This window comes from Hibiscus syriacus, unplaced genomic scaffold (genome assembly GCF_006381635.1).
Source record: "Hibiscus syriacus cultivar Baekdansim isolate YM2019G1 unplaced genomic scaffold, ASM638163v2 tig00003041_pilon, whole genome shotgun sequence".
Lineage (NCBI taxonomy): Eukaryota > Viridiplantae > Streptophyta > Magnoliopsida > Malvales > Malvaceae > Hibiscus > Hibiscus syriacus.
Window position 1 is genome coordinate 3,074,168 of NW_024061960.1, and position 18,010 is coordinate 3,092,177.

General features: G+C 35.4%; 3 long non-coding RNA genes across 3 annotated transcripts; 1 reads left to right on the plus strand and 2 right to left on the minus strand.

The window, feature by feature from the left end:
• Positions 1-826: 826 nt before the first annotated feature.
• On the minus strand, positions 827-1,787 carry LOC120166734. Its single transcript, XR_005519955.1, has 2 exons — positions 1,573-1,787; positions 827-1,137 (listed from the first exon to the last, which is right to left on the minus strand). It is a non-coding gene; the product is annotated as an uncharacterized LOC120166734 (long non-coding RNA).
• LOC120166740 lies at positions 1,075-3,821 on the plus strand. The gene is made up of 2 exons (XR_005519956.1): positions 1,075-1,481; positions 3,079-3,821. It is a non-coding gene; the product is annotated as an uncharacterized LOC120166740 (long non-coding RNA).
• LOC120166727 lies at positions 3,089-4,266 on the minus strand. Its single transcript, XR_005519954.1, has 3 exons — positions 4,117-4,266; positions 3,907-3,989; positions 3,089-3,431 (listed from the first exon to the last, which is right to left on the minus strand). It is a non-coding gene; the product is annotated as an uncharacterized LOC120166727 (long non-coding RNA).
• Between the last annotated feature and the right edge of the window lie 13,744 nt (positions 4,267-18,010).

An 18,010-nucleotide genomic window follows, 5' to 3' on the forward strand; every position in this document is an offset into this window, starting at 1 on the left:
GTTTTAATCATTTAACTACTTTTTTTAAAATCATACCTTACGTTATGTTTTGGATTCATTTTGATCACCCACCGTTAAAAATGAACAAAACTGCTGACGTAACATTTTTTATTTTTCTTCAATGATGATGTAGCACTCACTACCTTATGATAACACATTAATATTACCGTTAATTTTTTAACAAGTGACCAAAATGAAATCAAAACTAAACGTTAGATATGATTTTAAAAATAATAATTAGATGACTATGACTAACAAAAATGATAATTAAATTACTAAACATACATAGTTTATCCCTTATCTTTTTAGGGGAAGTAAAAAGACAGTAGCAAGACCCACTTCAATGAAATTCCAGATTGAGCTTAAATAAATAAGACTGACTTTAACATTTTGGAGATACTGTGAATTGAAAACTGGCTCATTGTATTATTAGTATTCTATTATGTTTACTAGTAGTTTTTTTAAAAATTAATAAAATTTATTGAAAAGTTATATTTGTAAAGTAATATAATTAAAATTATTTATTTACTAGTAAAAATATAAAATAAATTCTTATTCTTATTTGAACCTCATAAGTATGTAGTTTCTATATCATATTTTGATTTTTGCGTAATTGAGATGTCAAGACTTAACTCTACAATTGAGGTTGAATATTCATTCATGTACTAATACTATGAAGGTGATTCCTTGTACAGGAAGAAGCTAGGTTTAAATTGAGAACAACTTGTGTTAGAAATTTTGTTGGTTATTCCTTTTTTATTTTCAGAAATGGTGTGAATGCGTTGAAGATTGTAGACACCCGTTTTTGACAGGGCTTAAAAAAATATTATAAATATTATTACTATACTATTATTATTATTATTAATATTAATATTACATTTATGCAGGCCAATCAGGAGACAATTACAAGACCATAATACAAATCCTGGAGCCCACGCCCAACAGCCCAGATAACAAGTTACAACCCAACAAACTGGATCAAGACCTAAATTCGGCCCAACTCAGCAACAACAATAATTAGGGTTTCTAAACCCTAAAATACAAGTTGTCGCCGCCTCCAACAATGATAGTGCCGTTGTCGCCGCATGCTCCGGCCGTGCACCGTCGAGTCACCAACAAGACCACCAGCGTCATCCCCTACGTCAAGCAGCAATAAAAAATCCACTAAACCAAGCATCCACTAAACATGTTTTTAAATCAAATGCTCTCAAGAAATTTGGTATCGTGCCATACCAATGCTCGAAAATCAGTAGAAAATCCACTCAAAGTGCATTATAAATACAACCAGAAAAACAAAGCAAAGGGGAGAAGATTTGGAAGAGTTTTCGAACAGCTATAAAAAGGGGTTTATACACAAGAGAGCGTGGGGGAATTAAAAAAAAAAACAGTGTGTAAACAACATTAATTTCCTGGGATTCAAAGAGAAAACAGTGTAACAGGGGTTTCCCCTACCATTGTCGAAGCAATATAAATCTATTGAGGTATTTTTTGGATTTGATTTTTTTTACTGTCCAGTGATTTTGTGTGTGAAATACAGGTAAATAAAATAATAGATAGTGAAGATTCGTTTACCTGAAGGGGTCGGGTTTCGTTGGTGCTTTGTAGCTTGACCTCTCGTCGGGGTAGCGTAGGGTGGTGGCCATGGTGGTTCATGGCCTCCGGTCTGATTCATATGAAAACAAAGAAAGAAAGCAAAAAAAAAAAAAATTGAAATGAAGAAAGAGGCAAAGGAGGATAGAACGACTGTTGGGGTGTTATTTAGGATTAGGATTAGTTTAGGTTTAGTTTGTTAGAATATATATTAAATATTTTTGGATTAATCATGTGTGCAAACCTTTAATATTCAAAGTAGTGCATTTTGGTTTTATTGTCTTTTGGGTTTCTGTTTATATCTTCAAAATTTACGGGTTTTATTTTTAGTCTTAGGCTAGGTTGTTTCGATTCCATGTGGTTTTTTTATATTTGAACTGTAATTTTGTGGATTTTTGTTTTAGTCCTACAATATTATTTAGTCTTGCATTTTAATATGTATGTCTTTGTTATTTCCTATTTTCTTCCTTTATAATTTAAAATAACTATAAGCAATTGTGAATATTATATGAACCAATGGTGACTTGTTTTGTTCATGGGTAGTTATTTTTATATTTGAAGCGTTTATTTTCTCTAGTATATGATATAGTGTTTATTTTCTCTAGTATATGATATAGTGTTTATGTAGCCGTATATATGTATGCATTTAAATATTAAATAGGACTTAATTTTTTATCAATAGTTCATGCATATATTAGGCATAACGTAATAAATATTTTTTTCTTTAAGTTGTGAAAAAAACATTAGATATTTATTACATATTATAATACATGTAATACATAAGTTTAACCATTTTAAAATATCGATAATCCACTAGCATGTTTATAAAGTAGATATATATATATATATATTACTACTCACATGTGCATGTATTCTTTTAAAAAAAAAATTAGGATCAAACATGTATTCAAGTATGTTTTTTTTAGTTAATATGTATGTTAACCTCATGTGCATAACTCTACATTATTATATAATTGAATTATGGGTAATATCCTTTTAGTTTTAAATTGTTTGAATTGAGTTATTTTAACTTATTAGATATCCGCTTTTGACAATTTTAAATTAGAAGTATATCCTATTAGTGACATAAAAAATGATTCAATGCTTTAAAATTTAGGAATGAAAGAAAAAGAAATATTCGATTATTTAAATTTTTTGAGAAAAGATAGTTAAAACTTGTCTCAATAATTTTAAATAATTGAATATTCTTTATCTTTCTAATGGCTTGGTAATATTAATTTAACCTATTTCGTTGCTTTTGAATGTTATAAAATTCACATTTTTGTTGTTTTAAGGGATCAAAAATTAAATTAAAGTTGAACTTGTAAAATTTCGTTGTAAATACATTAATTGATCGATTAGATACCGATTTAAGGCGTTGTGAGAATGTTAATCCTTCCCCACTATAGACATTCATTTTTGTCCAGGCTTTTAAAAATATTATTATTATTATTATTATTAATTAACTAATTTATATTTTGATGCAAGCCACATACAAACCCGAAACATCTCCCCAACAGTTTCACGACATATTCACCAACAGACCGCATCATGTGCACCATAATAGCAGTGATAAGATTTAAGGATGTGGGTACCATCCTCAATTGGATTTATGTGCAAGATGGAAGGCTAAAAAGACAAAATTATTAGTGGAAGATATAGACCTAACAAAATTCTACCTAATCTCCTAAAGCAGCCGTGGCCAACATCAGTAGCCACCATGTAAGCTGGTCGCCGAGTTAACCCGAAGCCAGCCGTCGCCTCCGAATACACCAGATTCCAGCCGAGCCACCAATGAGCTGCAAGCCGAGATAGTTCGAGCCATCACCGTTGTTATCAACCTACACAAATCATCCACAGTGATAGATCTCCTACTTCAATCAGCCAAAGTCAAGCAAATTAATGATTTCACCTAAACTAGTCATTATCTTACCGTATACGAAGAAAATACAGATACAGACATGAGGATTCGGCAAAGAGAACAAGCATAATTAAAGGGTGTTCGAACAAGAAAGGGAGGAAGAAACGGAAATAAAGAAAAGGAAGAACAGGGAAGTTATCAACAATCATTTGAACAGAAAAGAAAGCCATTCGAAAGGGGAATTCAACGATTCGAATAAGAGAAGGATTCCGTCAACAACGGGAAATATCAACTAGGAATACATAAGGTCTTCTTCTCGTGTTTATGTAAGCAAATAGCAAATCAATAAAATTTTAAAAGGTTTCCTTCACTTCAGTTACTTAATTTCCAGTAACCTTCAAATATTTTATTTCTAAGCAAGTAAAGATATAGAGACGATGAGTTAGTTACATTACCTTTCTTGGTTCCATTTTTTATTTTCATTCGTGTGGTAGCTATTATTTGGTGGTTAGCCGAGTGTTAGTAAGCATCGGGTTCCCTTGAGCAATCACCGTTTGAGAGATTAGAGGATAAAAAAAAACGTCCTCAGCAGTTTGAAATTTTAAACGAACGGAAAAAGTTTTTTTAATCAACCAAAATCAAGGAAAAAGAACCAAAAGGCTTACCTTTTCTACAGAGGATCTCATCGGTCGATCACTCTTTAAAGAATCAAAATCAAAGTCTGCATGTAAGTTTCGAGGGGCTTTAGATCTAAACTTGGGTTCACTAGCTCGGGTTTAGGACTTATTCGTGGTGGCCTGAGCGAGAATGACCACCACTAAATGATGGCGTTCACTAGCTCGGGTTTAGGACTTATTCGTGGTGGCCTGAGCGAGAATGACCACCACTAAATGATGGCCTGCCGATGATGTTGAGAGAGCTTTTAGGACTCTCAGTCAGAGTATACAAAATAGGGGAGAGGATGGAGAGTAGAGGTTTGAAACGGCGGGGTGATTGGGTAGGTTAAATGAGGGTTAGGGTAAAAATATTATATAAAATATCATATATATATATATATTAACTTGTGTTTTAATTGTTTGGTCAAACCGTGTTTTGTGAAATGGGGTAACAGAGTGCAATATCCATCATTTTTAGAATTGCTATATTTCGGTCCTTAAGTCTAGTTTTTTTTATTTTTTATTTTATCTTCGTATTTTATGGGTTTTTAATTTCAGTCCCTAATGTATTATATTTAACTTTTGCTATTTTAGACATTAGACTTTTAATTTTTTTTCATGTTTCGTTTTAGTCCCTTGGTCAAAGTTTGTATGTTTATGATTCTGTATACTTATTTTTGCGCGTATTCAATTTTAGTCCCTAAATTTAATTGTTTCGAATTTCTATTTGTTTAGACATTTGACTTTTAATTTTATGTATGTTTCTTTTTAGTCCTACACATATTTATGGTTTATTTTGATGTTAGTCCTTTAGAAAGATATTTTGTTTTGTTTCAGTTCCATTATTCTTTTTTAGTCTAATACTTATATTTTTATCTTAATTATTATTTTGTTTTTAGTCATCTAGTCATTTAGTTCGTTAGTCTATATTACTTCATAAATTAGTATTTAAGTTTTGTGTTAATATATATATTAATTCGAATATATATATAATTAATTTAAATTTACTTGATTTTGTTATAAGTATGTAAAGTAATTTCAATTGTATTAATGTTATTATATAGATCGATTTATTTGTTACTTATTATACTTTAAAAATCTTATATATTTATATGTATATATTTTACTATTCAAATTTTTAGCAAACACTATTTTATTATTTTTAATGTTATTTATTTAAATATATTTCAAGAACACTTTTAAATAATTAACTCGAAGTAAATTAATCAATATTCAATAATTAGATCATATTTTAATTTTATATTTAATTCAGGATTTCCACCATTTACGACAATTTATAAGCGACATAGTATCAATTTTGGGCATTGTGGGGGTGCTAAACCTTCCCCACGCGTAACCGACTCCCGAACCTATTTTAATTGAATCTTTGGTAAACGCAGACAAATTTTTGTCTTAAAAAATGATTTTTCTTAAAATTATTTTTAAAAGACATTTTTAGGTATTCGACCTACCTAGTCCAAAGGTTGATGGCGACTCTTTTCAATTTTATTCAAATTAATCCAAAATCACCCATTTTTCAAAATTAAAAGTCGTAACTATTTTTTTAAACAATTAAACGATTGTCCCCGCCGAGAAAACGGTTACGACAGCTTGGCGACTCTGCTGGGGACATTTTTAGAGAGTCAGTCTGTAAGTCACTTACACATTGTCGTTTGATAGAAATTATGAGTTCGAGTCTTTAGTTAATTTATGATCCTTTTATTGAAGTTTTTGATTGCTTCATTTTATTATTTTCTTACTAATATTTTTATCTTTGTTTTCAGATTTGTCCAAAGTTTTGTCAAGTAGTTTCGTTTTCTTTTTTAGTCAAAGGGCTGAATGTTCCTCCTCACAAACATCACCGGCATTTGCATATCATAAGCTCACTTACGAGCTTTGTCCCTTTTTAAGTTGAGATGAAAGCTTAACTTACATGAGATAATTTGTTTCTCTACATGGGTTTTAGCAAGTAATCTTTGGGGTTCATATACCTTATGTCTACGTGAGATAAATTGTTTCTCCGCATGGACGTAAGGGAATGTATCCTCTCGAATTGAACTCGATCCGTACGAGCCTGTAATGGGCCAGGATTGAGGGTTTGGTAGCCCAAGGGGGCACCGACATCAAGGACAATTCGAGTACCATTTTCCTCACAGAGCCGAAACCATACATATAGTGAACTGTAGAACGGTTACCCTAGGTACAGACATACTGAACTTCTGACCGTCAGTAGGTACCCAAATTATGTATACACAAAGGAGAAGCGTTTCAGAACCTTTTTGCTTTAAATTTTCTTTTCAAATAAAAGCATGCGAACTAGATATTATGCAGGTAGGATCATTTCATTGAAAATAATCATTTTTGGGGTAGAAAGCATGTTCGGGTATGATTGTTATTAATTTAAAGCATGCTCGGATAGATATCATGATTGGGTAGTGTTATATTTATTTGTAGATAGCATCTTTTAATTCTATTGATTATCTTTCTAGTACTAATTCATTTTTTCCTCTTTTGTTTGTAATTCTAATTTATTTTGTTTGCTTGTATTGACATTTTTGCATTTTTGCATAATCATCATGAATAAAAGAAAGGTGTTGATTAACCAAGTAATCATCAGATTAGAAGAGCGATCATTGCAATGGAAAAAAGTTTTCATAACAAGGAAGAACTCAATCCAGCTATACGAGCTTGGTTGGAGGAAATGCAAAAAGTAAAAGGAGATAGTTTGCCTGAAGGTTATGTATCGCAGCTATCCACGAATGTCAATGCTAATCTCAAGCAGAACGATTTACGAGAATTGACAGAGATTTGGGAAAGTTGGGGAACACCCACCAAAGAGAGGTTTTACAAGAAATATGGTGACGTAGCGAAACTTCTTTATGTAAAGATGGATGAATCATTGCTCAAGGCTCTGGTCCGATTCTAGAATCCTGCGTACAGCTGTTTTACTTTTAACAAGCAGGATTTGACACCAACGATCGAGGAGTATACAACTCTGTTTAGTTTTGAAAACATCCAGGTGGATAAAGTTTATTCTAGAACTCCGAAAGTTCAATCCTTCAAAAATAAACTGGTAAATATTATCGGTACAAGTGAAAATTGGATAGTACAACACATTCAACAAAAAGGAGAAAGCGAATGTTTTTCTTGGCATTGTCTCAAGAAGGTGATACTCGAGCATATAGATGAAGATAAGAGATTGGACACTTTTGCTCTTGCCATAAATGGTCTACTAATATTTCCAAAGACTTTGTTCCATGTGGAGAGTGCTGTTGCAGATTTCTTTGACACATTGGAGAAGGGTATAAATCCAACACCAGCAGTTTTGGCAGAAACTTTCCGATCTCTAAACAATTGTCGAAGATTAGAAGGGATTTGTAGGATGTGCTCAATTACTCACTGTATGGATTCGCAGTCACTTCTAGAAAGAAGACAAGGCATCATACCATCGTTTTTCTACGATTTACTCGCCTTTGAAAGAATTTCTGAGCAAAGAGTGGCCAGAAGGGTTACCAAGGAAGAAATGGATAACAGCTTTCAGTAATTTACAAGACTGAGATATTGCTTGGTGTGTTCCCTGGCTTGGATATACCGATATTTTATTTAGATGTAGGGATCTTGACCATGTCCCTTTGCTGGGATTATGGGGAGGAGTCAGCTATGCCCCATTAATGGTTCTCAGACAATATAGAGCTCGATAATTTGTTCTAGTAACAAGTGGCTTGAAGGAATTTTAAATTACTTATCATGGAGACCATTACAAGAAGAAAGCACGAAATCTATCTCTCGCCTGGAAAAGAACCTTTAGAACAAGAGCTGTGTCTGGAGATGTTATGTATACACCCGACTATGAGGCTTGGAGATTTACAAGGACGAATGAGAAGAACTTATCAAGGTGATACCTTCATAGATTGAGATTCTTACTGCTGAGTTTGAAGCTGAAAGGAAAAAATGGGACAAAGCAATGAAAGAAGCAAGACAAGGAAAGTTTATGATAGATCTTGATAGGGTTCTCCATATTAAACAATGTGATTTGTTGAAGAAAGATAAAGAGAAAGTCGATCTCAAGCTGGCTGATTTAAAATGGGAATACCGCAATCTACAAAAGGCAAAAATATATGGGTCTAGCAAGACATCACAACAATAGGCTAAAGAGTTGGCAATTGAGAGGCAACGAGTTCAAAGTCTGGAGGCTGAAAACAAACGCCAACTTAGGAGAATTGAAGCCGAGAAGAAATTGCGGGACAAATATAAAGCTGAGAAAATAAAAGTGACTAAGCAGCTTAAGATTGAAAGTCGTAGAGTCGAGAAATTAAAGACTGAGAAGGAAGTTGTATTGAAGGAGTGGGAAGCAGAAAAACATCGAGTCAGTGGTTTGGAAGCTGAGATGAATAATATACTCGAGGAACTTTAGGCCAGAGATCAGAAGATTCATGAATTAGAGAAAGAAAAAGAACAAAAGTAAAAGGAAATGTGGACCGACGGACAGGGATGGAACCAAATTCTTGAAAGAAAATAGGCCGAAATTAGGTCTTGGATGCAAAGATTTCAAACAAAGAGCAGGAGAGTGGGACAATTAATAGAAGAAATTGAAGATTTACAGACCCATTATGAAGAGGAGTTGAATCGGTCTCGAGCTAAGAATGGTGAGCTAAGAGATCATATCTCACATCTTGAGGAGTCCTTACTTCAAATGCTAGTTTCACCTGAGTGGATGAACTTAAGGCTTACCCGTGAGGAGAATAAATCTTTACGAGAGCAAGTCAGAGGACTAGAGAGTGAGTTTCAACGATGTCGAGTACACATTACCAATCTCAAAAAGGAGATTACTCAAGTTAAGGAGGGATGGAAGGATAAATATGAACACCACCGGATGCTGGTTGAGGAACGTGAACGCATGATCTGAGAAGCAATAGCACAAATGAGTGAGGTGGCCCATTATACACAAGAACTTGCCAACCAGGCTGAAATTATTCTGTTTTGTACTAGTTTATCATCTGAGTATGGAGAGAAGGTCGCTGGGATAATGAATGAAATCATGGAATTAAATAACAAAGGCAAACCGTATTTGTAGAATTGATCTTTCTTGTAAAGATGAAAGCTCTTTTGTAAGAATGTAACTTTTCTAAGAATTGTTACTTTTGGAAATCAATACCTTTTGCATTTGCATTTGCATTTTTATCTTTGCATAATTATATTTATAGTTTCAATCTTACATTATGCATTTGCATTTTGTTTTAAACTATTTTACATGCATTCATTCATTAAAACTCCAAAAATAATATATAATTTCCAATCATTGTAGTTATGCTGGCATTCACCTCACACTCGTACGGTACTCAGAATATAACTAAGAAAATGAAAGCTAGGATGATCCAACTTGAACAAGAACAAAAACAAGCTCAAGAAGAAATGAGAGAGAGATTAAATAAGATGGAAGCAGAGATAACAAATTCGCAAACCGGTCTACTACAAAGGATGGAAGAAATGTTTAAGAAACATGCTATAGGTAGAAGGATCGCGGATGACTAACTAACATCATCCGAGCAAGATCTATCGCATCCTCCAGGGTTTGGACCAGGAGCATCACATCTTGCGGGGCTTACTTCTGACCCCCAGCACCCACCAGGGTTTACACCAAAATCCGGTCCTCCTCTTGGTTTCAAACCTATACACATCTATGCTCACCCTTCGGTACCTCAAGAAACACGACCTCATGTATATGTCAGCAATGAAAATCAGCAGCACCACATGGGATATGCATTCCCAAACAATTATTAGCCTGCTACTGAACACTTAACTCCAGATCTAAATGAGTTAGCCGAAAAGGAAAAAACCAATGAACAAATAACTCAACAGTTGAAGAAATTGGAAGAAATGGTAAAATCAGTAGAAATAATTGAACCGTTCTATGGGTCTGACACTAGAGAGGTGAGCTTGGTCCCAGACTTGATCATCCCTATGAAATTCAAGGTTCCTAAATTCGAAAAATATAATGGAACCACTTGCCCTTCATCTCATATTACCATGTTTTGCCGGAGGATGGCAAGTCATGTGAATGATGAAAAACTGTTGATTCACTATTTTCAAGACAGTTTAACAGGTTATGCCGCCAAGAGGTATAACCAATTAACTAGGGCTCACATCAAATCATGGAAAGACTTGGCAAAAGCATTCCTAGAACAGTACCGACATGTTACAGATATGGTTCATGATCGGTGGACTCTTCAGAATATGGAAAAAAGAAGCAATGAGACTTTCCGACAATATGCCCAAAGGTGGCGTGATATTGCTGCACAGGTCCAACCCCCTTTACTCGAAAAAAAAGCTACTATAATTTTTGTCAACACTTTGAAAGCTCCATACTTGGGGCATTTGCTTGGAAATGCCACCAAAAATTTTGCTGATTTGATCAACTCTGGTGAGCTTATCGAAAATGCTATAAAAGTGGCAAGATTGAAGTAGCTGAAGGGTCTAGCTCCAAAAAACCTGTATACCGGAAAAAGGAGAATGAAGTTGTAAGTGTCTACTACAAGAATACTACAAATAGTGTCACAATAACCCAATCAAGGGCGGAGAGGAATGACATGAACACCGCCAAAATTGATTTTAGGGGACCTCATAAGGAGAGAGAAAAAATATCATTCACACCACTACTCATACCCTATTCAGATATATACGCTTCATTATTAAAAGCAGATGTGGTACGCCCCTACCGTTTGACTCTTCTTCAACCACCGTACCCTCATTGGTATGACGCAAATGCACATTATGATTTCCACGATGGAATTACTGGCCACTCTATTGAGAATTATTTTGCCTTCAAAAAGATAGTGCAAAATCTGATTAATACAGGAGGATTACAGTTTGACTCGCCAGATGTATCAATACACCCACTACCAAATCATGGAGGTAAAGGGGTAAACGTAATTCATGAGGAGAATAGGAGGAAGGCAAAGACAGATGTTCATGAAATCAAATCTCCCCTTAGTTGGGTATTCCAACAACTCTATCAAGCAAGCATGATTCGGTAAGATCCTAAGCCAAAGACTAGTGAGGGTGGACATTATTGTGAATATCACCAAGAAGAAGGACATGAAATTTAGCTTTGCCCTGAATTCAGGGGGTTACTACAAAGATTGATGGATAATAAGGAGGTAGAGTTCTTTGAGGAAGATAAGGAAAAAAGAGAAGAAGAGGTCTTCACAACAGAAAATTCCGAGCCCGTTCACAGAACAAACAAGCCAGTGATCATCACTGTGAAACCTTCGGCAATGAATTCTGGTTCGTCAAAGCCAAAAGTTGTAATCATAACTCCTTCACCATTTCCATTTAAAGACACCCACAAGGTGCCTTGGAACTATACTGCCAACGTATCATTAATAATTTGGTTCGCTAGATAAAATAAAAACAGTTGAAGATGAAACACCAGGAGACAACTTGATGACTGGAATAGTGAATGAAGTCGGACACTTCACAAGAAGTGGGAGGTGTTATTCTCCCGAAATGGACAAAGTGAAAGCAAAAGGAAATGATGTGGTGATGAACCCCCACCAATGATCAATGAGACGGTAACAGAAACACAAGCTCAAGAATTCTTGAAGTTTTTAAAACATAGTGAGTATATTGTAGTTGAGTAGCTACACAAGCAACAAGCACATATTTCGATTCTGGATTTGTTAATGAATTCAGAGGTACATCAGAATGCTTTACTAAGAGTGCTCAATCAAATATTTGTGCCTGAAGATATACCAATGAACAAGTTGGATCGAATTGTAGGGTACATAGCTGCTGAAAACTACATAACTTTCACTGATGATGAAATTCCTGATTGTGGAATGGGATCGGTAAAAGCCCTCAATATCACAGCTCACTACCATGGTCATGTCGTACTAGGTGTTTTGATTGACAATGGGTATGCACTCAATGTTATGCCTATTGCTATATTACGAAGGTTACCGATGGACAGCTCACATATGAGGGCCTACCAAAACATTGTTAGAGCCTTTGATGGGACCCAGCGGGATGCGCTTAGAAGGATGGAGGTACCACTGTTGATTGGGCCAACTATTTACAATATTGATTTTGTGGTGATGGACATCAACCCCTCATATAATTGCTTTATTGGGAGGCCATGGATTCAATCTACAGGGGCAGTTCCTTCGTCCTTACACCAAAAATTGAAATTAGTGTCAGACGGTCAGTTGATTAGTATTGGGGCAGAGGAAGAAATTATTGCTTCTATGACGACTGATGCCCCATATATTGAGACAAATGAGAATGCTCTAGAATGTTATTTCAGAGCTTTAGAATTTTTCAATGCTACTTTCATTGCTGAAGGAAAAAAGATTCCTCGCCCGCATTTATCTAATTATACGAAGATGAATGTGCGAGAGACTCTAGGAAAAGGAGCCAATATAGAAAGAGGTCTTGGTATATGCTTGCAAGGGACGTTATATCCCAAATTTGTCATGATGAAGAGCGATCACTTTGGGCTGGGATTTAAGCCTGATTTTCAGCAAAGAAAGAAAGAAACGAAAAAGAGAGGTGAAATAAGAAGAGCTAGACTGAAAGGAGAGGACATTCCATGGGAGTGTATGTCTTTCCCTCCCCTGATGAGCTCTTTCAGGTTTGGAGGAGTGTTTGATATAGAGCAACAGTTAGCTAGAGCAATTGACGAAGAAGAGCAGATGAAAGACAAAAACTTGTTCAATGAAGCTATGGAGGGTTTGGTCATTAACATGATAACTGGGGATGATAAAGCAGAAAGATATTTGGCTAGAATACGTCCTTGCTTCCCAGGGGAAACACTGAAAAATTAGACTGCAGAGGATCTCCCTGTAGTTTTTAAGATTAATTCAGAGTAATACCCAGTACTAATCCTTATACTTGTGCCCGCAAGTATTAAGGAATTTTCTTAAGGGCAACTATGTTAACTCTACTTGCTTCAATAAAAGACAATCTTTTGTTTCTTAAATGGCCATCATTATTTACATTTTCATTTTTTCGTTCTTTATTCTTTACATTCATTTCATAAATTTTTGTCTTCTTCCAAATATATATTCGATTTAATTTTCCCTTTGCAGGTGTCACAATATCAATAGCATGAATGTTTCTGAATTTAATAATGAGATAAACTTTGAACAACCCATATGTCTGGAAGAAATCAATGAGTGTCAGGATGAGGTAGAATGTGATGTTCCTAACGAACTATTAAGCCTGTTAGAAAATGAGGACAAACAGATCTTACCTCACCAGGAAGAAACTGAGGTTATAAACTTGGGAACTGATGATGATAAGAGGGAAGTGAAAATCGACAGCATACTTTCTGTTGAGATAAGGCAAGACTTGATAGATCTGCTCCGAGAATTCAAGGACATCTTTGCGTGGTCTTACCAAGATATGCCTGGATTGAGTACAAACATAGTAGTGCACAAGCTTCTGATAAAGCCTGAGTGTAAGCCAGTTCAGCAAAAGCTCAGAAGAATGAAGCCAGAAATGTTGTTAAAAATTAAAGAGGAAGTGATGAAACAGATTGATGCAGGTATAACCAAAGAAAAATGGTAAAGTTTGCATGCGTGTGGATTACAGAGATCTTAATAAAGCAAGCCCGAAGGACAATTTTCCATTGCCTCATATAGATACTTTAGTGTATAACACTGATGGTCATTCGTGGTTTTCTTTTATGGATGGCTTCTCGGGGTATAACCAAATAAAAATGAACATTGAAGACATGGAAAAAAACCCACATTTGTGACTAAATGGGGCATATTTGCTATAAAGTGATGCCATTTGGTTTGAAAAATGCTGGGGCAACTTACCAAAGAGCTATGGTGACTCTTTTCCATGACATGATGCACAAAGAAATTGAAGTGTATGTGGATGACATGATTGACAAGTCCAGGAATGAAGGTGAACACATTCAAAACTTGAGGAATCTTTTCCAAAGGTTGAGGAAATATCAATTGAAACTCAATCCAACTAAATGCACATTCGGGGTAACGTCAGGGAAACTCTTGGGTTTCGTGGTTAGTCAAAAAGCAATTGAGATTGATCCAGATAAAGTAAAGGCCATTCAAGATCTTCCACCGCCTCGTACACAGAAAGAAGTTCGAGGATTCTTAGGAAGGTTAAATTATATATCTCGATTCATTTCACAATTAACTGAAAAATGTGACCCAGTTTTCAAATTGCTTCGAAAGAACAACCCCGATGTTTGGAACGACGAGTGCCAAAAGGCTTTGGAGATAATCAAGGGATATTTGTCTAATACTCCAATTCTGGTGTCACCAGTCCCTGGTAAACCATTGATCCTTTATCTAACGGTCTTTGAAAATTTGATGGGATGTGTATTAGGGCAGCATGACGAATCTGGAAAGAAAGAGAGAGCCATCTATTATCTAAGAAAAAAGTTAACCGATTGCGAAATCCGATACCCGCCAATTCAAAAGCTATGTTGTGCTTTGGTGTGGACTACTCGAAGGCTCAAGCAATACATGTTATACCATACTACTTGGTTGATATCTAAGCTTGACCCTTTGAAATATTTAATGGAATCACTGGCTTTAACTGGTAGATTGGCTAGATGGCAGATGTTGTTATTAGAATTTGACATTGTATATGTGAACCAAAAAACAATCAAAGGGAGTGCCATAACAGATTTCCTTGCAAGTCGTGCCTCAGATGATTATGAGTCCTTAAACTTTAAGTTTCTAGATGAGGATCTGATGTGCATCACAACCAAGGAGGAAACAATTTCAGATGATAAATCCTGGAGGTTGTATTTTGATGGGGCATCTAATGCTTTAGGACAAGGAATTGGTGCAGTACTGATTTCCCCGGAAAATGTGTATTATCCATTTACAAGCAGATTGGAATTCTTTTGCACCAACAATATGGCAGAGTATGAGGCTTGTGTCACGGGGTTAAGAGCAGCTATAGAAAGAAAAATCAAAGTGCTCCAAGTATATGGAGACTCCTCACTAGTGGTGTATTAATTACGAGGAGAATGAGAGACGAATGATCCAAAGTTAGTGGAATACCGAAGATTGATCCTTGAATTGGTAAAAGAATTTGAAGATGTCACTTTCAATTATCTCCCTCTAGAAGATAATCAAATGGCTGATGCTTTGGCCACGCTTACTGCAATGTTCTAAGCAAATAGAAGAGTTGACATGATGCCAATTAAAATGCAAATGTATAATACGCCGATACACTATTATGATATCGAAGAAGAGGTAGATGGTTGTCCATGGTATTATGATATTTTGCAATACATCAAGCATCAAACTTACCCACTACAGGCGTCTGAGATCGATAAAAAGACAATAAGGAGAATATCTGTTGGATATGTATTAGATGGGGAAATTCTGTACAAAAAGGGTAGTGATCAAGTTTTGATGAGATGTGTTGATGCCTGAGAAGCAAGAAGTATACTTGAAGAGGTGCATGAAGGGATATGTGGAACACATGCGAATGGGCTTTATATGGCCAGGAAGATCATGAGATATGGATACTATTGGACCACTATGCATTCAGACTGTGTTGATTATGCAAGAAAATGTCACAGATGTCAAATCTATGGAGATAAGATCCATACATCTCCTTCACCTTTGCAAGTGATGACCGCACCATGGCCATTTTCTATGTGGGGTATGGATGTCATTGGGGCAATTACATCAAAGGCTTCGAATGGACATCGTTTCATATTTGTGGCAATTGATTACTTTACTAAGTGGGTTGAGGTTGCCTCATATGCAAATATCACGAGATCTACTATTTTCAAATTCATAAAGAGAGAGATAATTTGTCGGTATGGGTTGCCGGAAAGAATTGTCACAGATAATGCCACCAATTTGAATAACAAGATGATGGTGGAACTTTGTACTCAGTTCAAGATAAAATATTCTAATTTAGTGACCTACCGTCCAAAGATGAATGGAGCAGTGGAAGTAGCAAATAAAAATATTAAAAGGATCATCACAAAGACCACTGATACTTGCAGAGATTGGCATGACAAATTACCTTTTGCCTTGTATGCATATCGAACTACAGTGCGAACTTCGACAGGGGTAACGCCTTTCTCTTTAGTCTATGGGATGGAGGCAATCTTGCCAGTGGAAGTAGAAATCCCATCACTTCAAATTTTGAAAGAGGTGTAGTTGGATGAAGCTGAATGGGATTAGGCTCGGTTTGACCAATTGAATCTCATTGAAGAAAAGAGATTAAAAGCTATTTGTCATGGTCAGATGTATCAGAAACGGATGATGAGAGCTCATGATAAGAAAGTTCATCCAAGAGAATTTCGAGAGGGTGATATAGTGCTAAAAAAGATCATGCCAATTCATAAAGATTTCCGAGGGAAATAGATACCTAATTGGGAAGGTCCATATGTTGTCAATAAGGCCTTCTCTGGGGGAGCGTTAATATTGGTAGAGATGGATGGAGAAAAATTGAGAAATCCAGTAAACTCAGACTCTGTCAAGAAGTATTATGCTTGAAAAAAAAAGGAACAAATAAAAAAATGAAAAAATGAAAAAAAAAATTGAAAATGAAGAGAAAAAAAGAGGGTTTGAGATGAAAATCCACAAAGGACATCTTGAAACCAAAAGAAAACTTTGAGTTGAAAACCTGAAAAGGCGGCTCAAAATCATTTTAAGATCAGGTATCAAGCAAATAAATCCTCTCGAGGGTATGATATTTTGAGAGAAGCTTCACATCTATAGACATTTTGGCAATCCTTCCAAACAGAAGCTCAACTCAATAGTTATATCAAGAGGATTGATTCAGGAACATTCGTGCTAGTGATTCATAGGGACATCTGAATTGTTTTTTTAAATTTCTACTATTTATGTGATTGCCATAACTTTGTAAATTCAATTTATTGTGAATTCAAAGTTTGTTATTCCAAGTCCCAATTTTATTCATTCTTCTCATAAGTAGATTGACATTGCATTAAAAAATAAAAGATTTTTTGGTATTACTCTGAATTAATACTTCTATAGCAGAGATTCTAACCCTAATGCTCGAAGAGATTAGGGTAAGACATGACCAAAGAAAATGCATATGAGTTGAGAAAAAGCACATGGAAAACACTGATATTTTGATACGCTAACAAAGATGAACAGTTCAAAGGGATACAGAAAAGGATTTGTATGGGAACAAGAGAAATGAGAACTAGCGAAACATAGCCCAAGCAAAGTGTGGAGTGCAAATGAAAGAACAAATGACGCATTTAAAATGAAGATTTGCAGGACCACGGAGCTCATAATATTTAAATGAAATCATGTATACATCAGTAGGCATCTATAAATAGGAACATGCTCATTCATTCATGTTCAATGAAATGCTTTGAATGTTTTGACAAAAATTCAGAGAGAGTAAATAACAATTAAGATTCACCGTAGAAAGGAGGTGAACCAACATTTCCAATGGAGAGTTCATAATGAGAAGAACTCATCCGACAGAGGGAGAAGAAGTTCATAATGAGAAGATCTTGTTCGACCTATCACTCGATTCATGGCATTTCGAATCAGTGACACCTCGCTTGAGGGATCAACATTTCTAGTGGAGAGTTCATAATGAGAAGAACTCATCCAATGAGGAAGAAGAAGTTCATAATGAGAAGAACTTGTTCAACCTTGGTTTCCACCGTAGAAGGAGGCGAACCAACATTTCTAAAAGAGTTCATAATAAGAACTCGTCCTAAAGGAGAAAGTTCATAATGAGAAGAACTTATTCCTTTCAAGTCCATCGCAGAAAGAGGTGACTCAACATTTTCAGTGGAGAGTTCATAATGAGAAGAACTTGTTCAACCTTGGTTCAATTCCACCGCAGAAGGAGGTGACTCAACATTTTCAGTGAAGAGTTCATAATGAGAAGAACTCATCCAACAAGAGAGAAG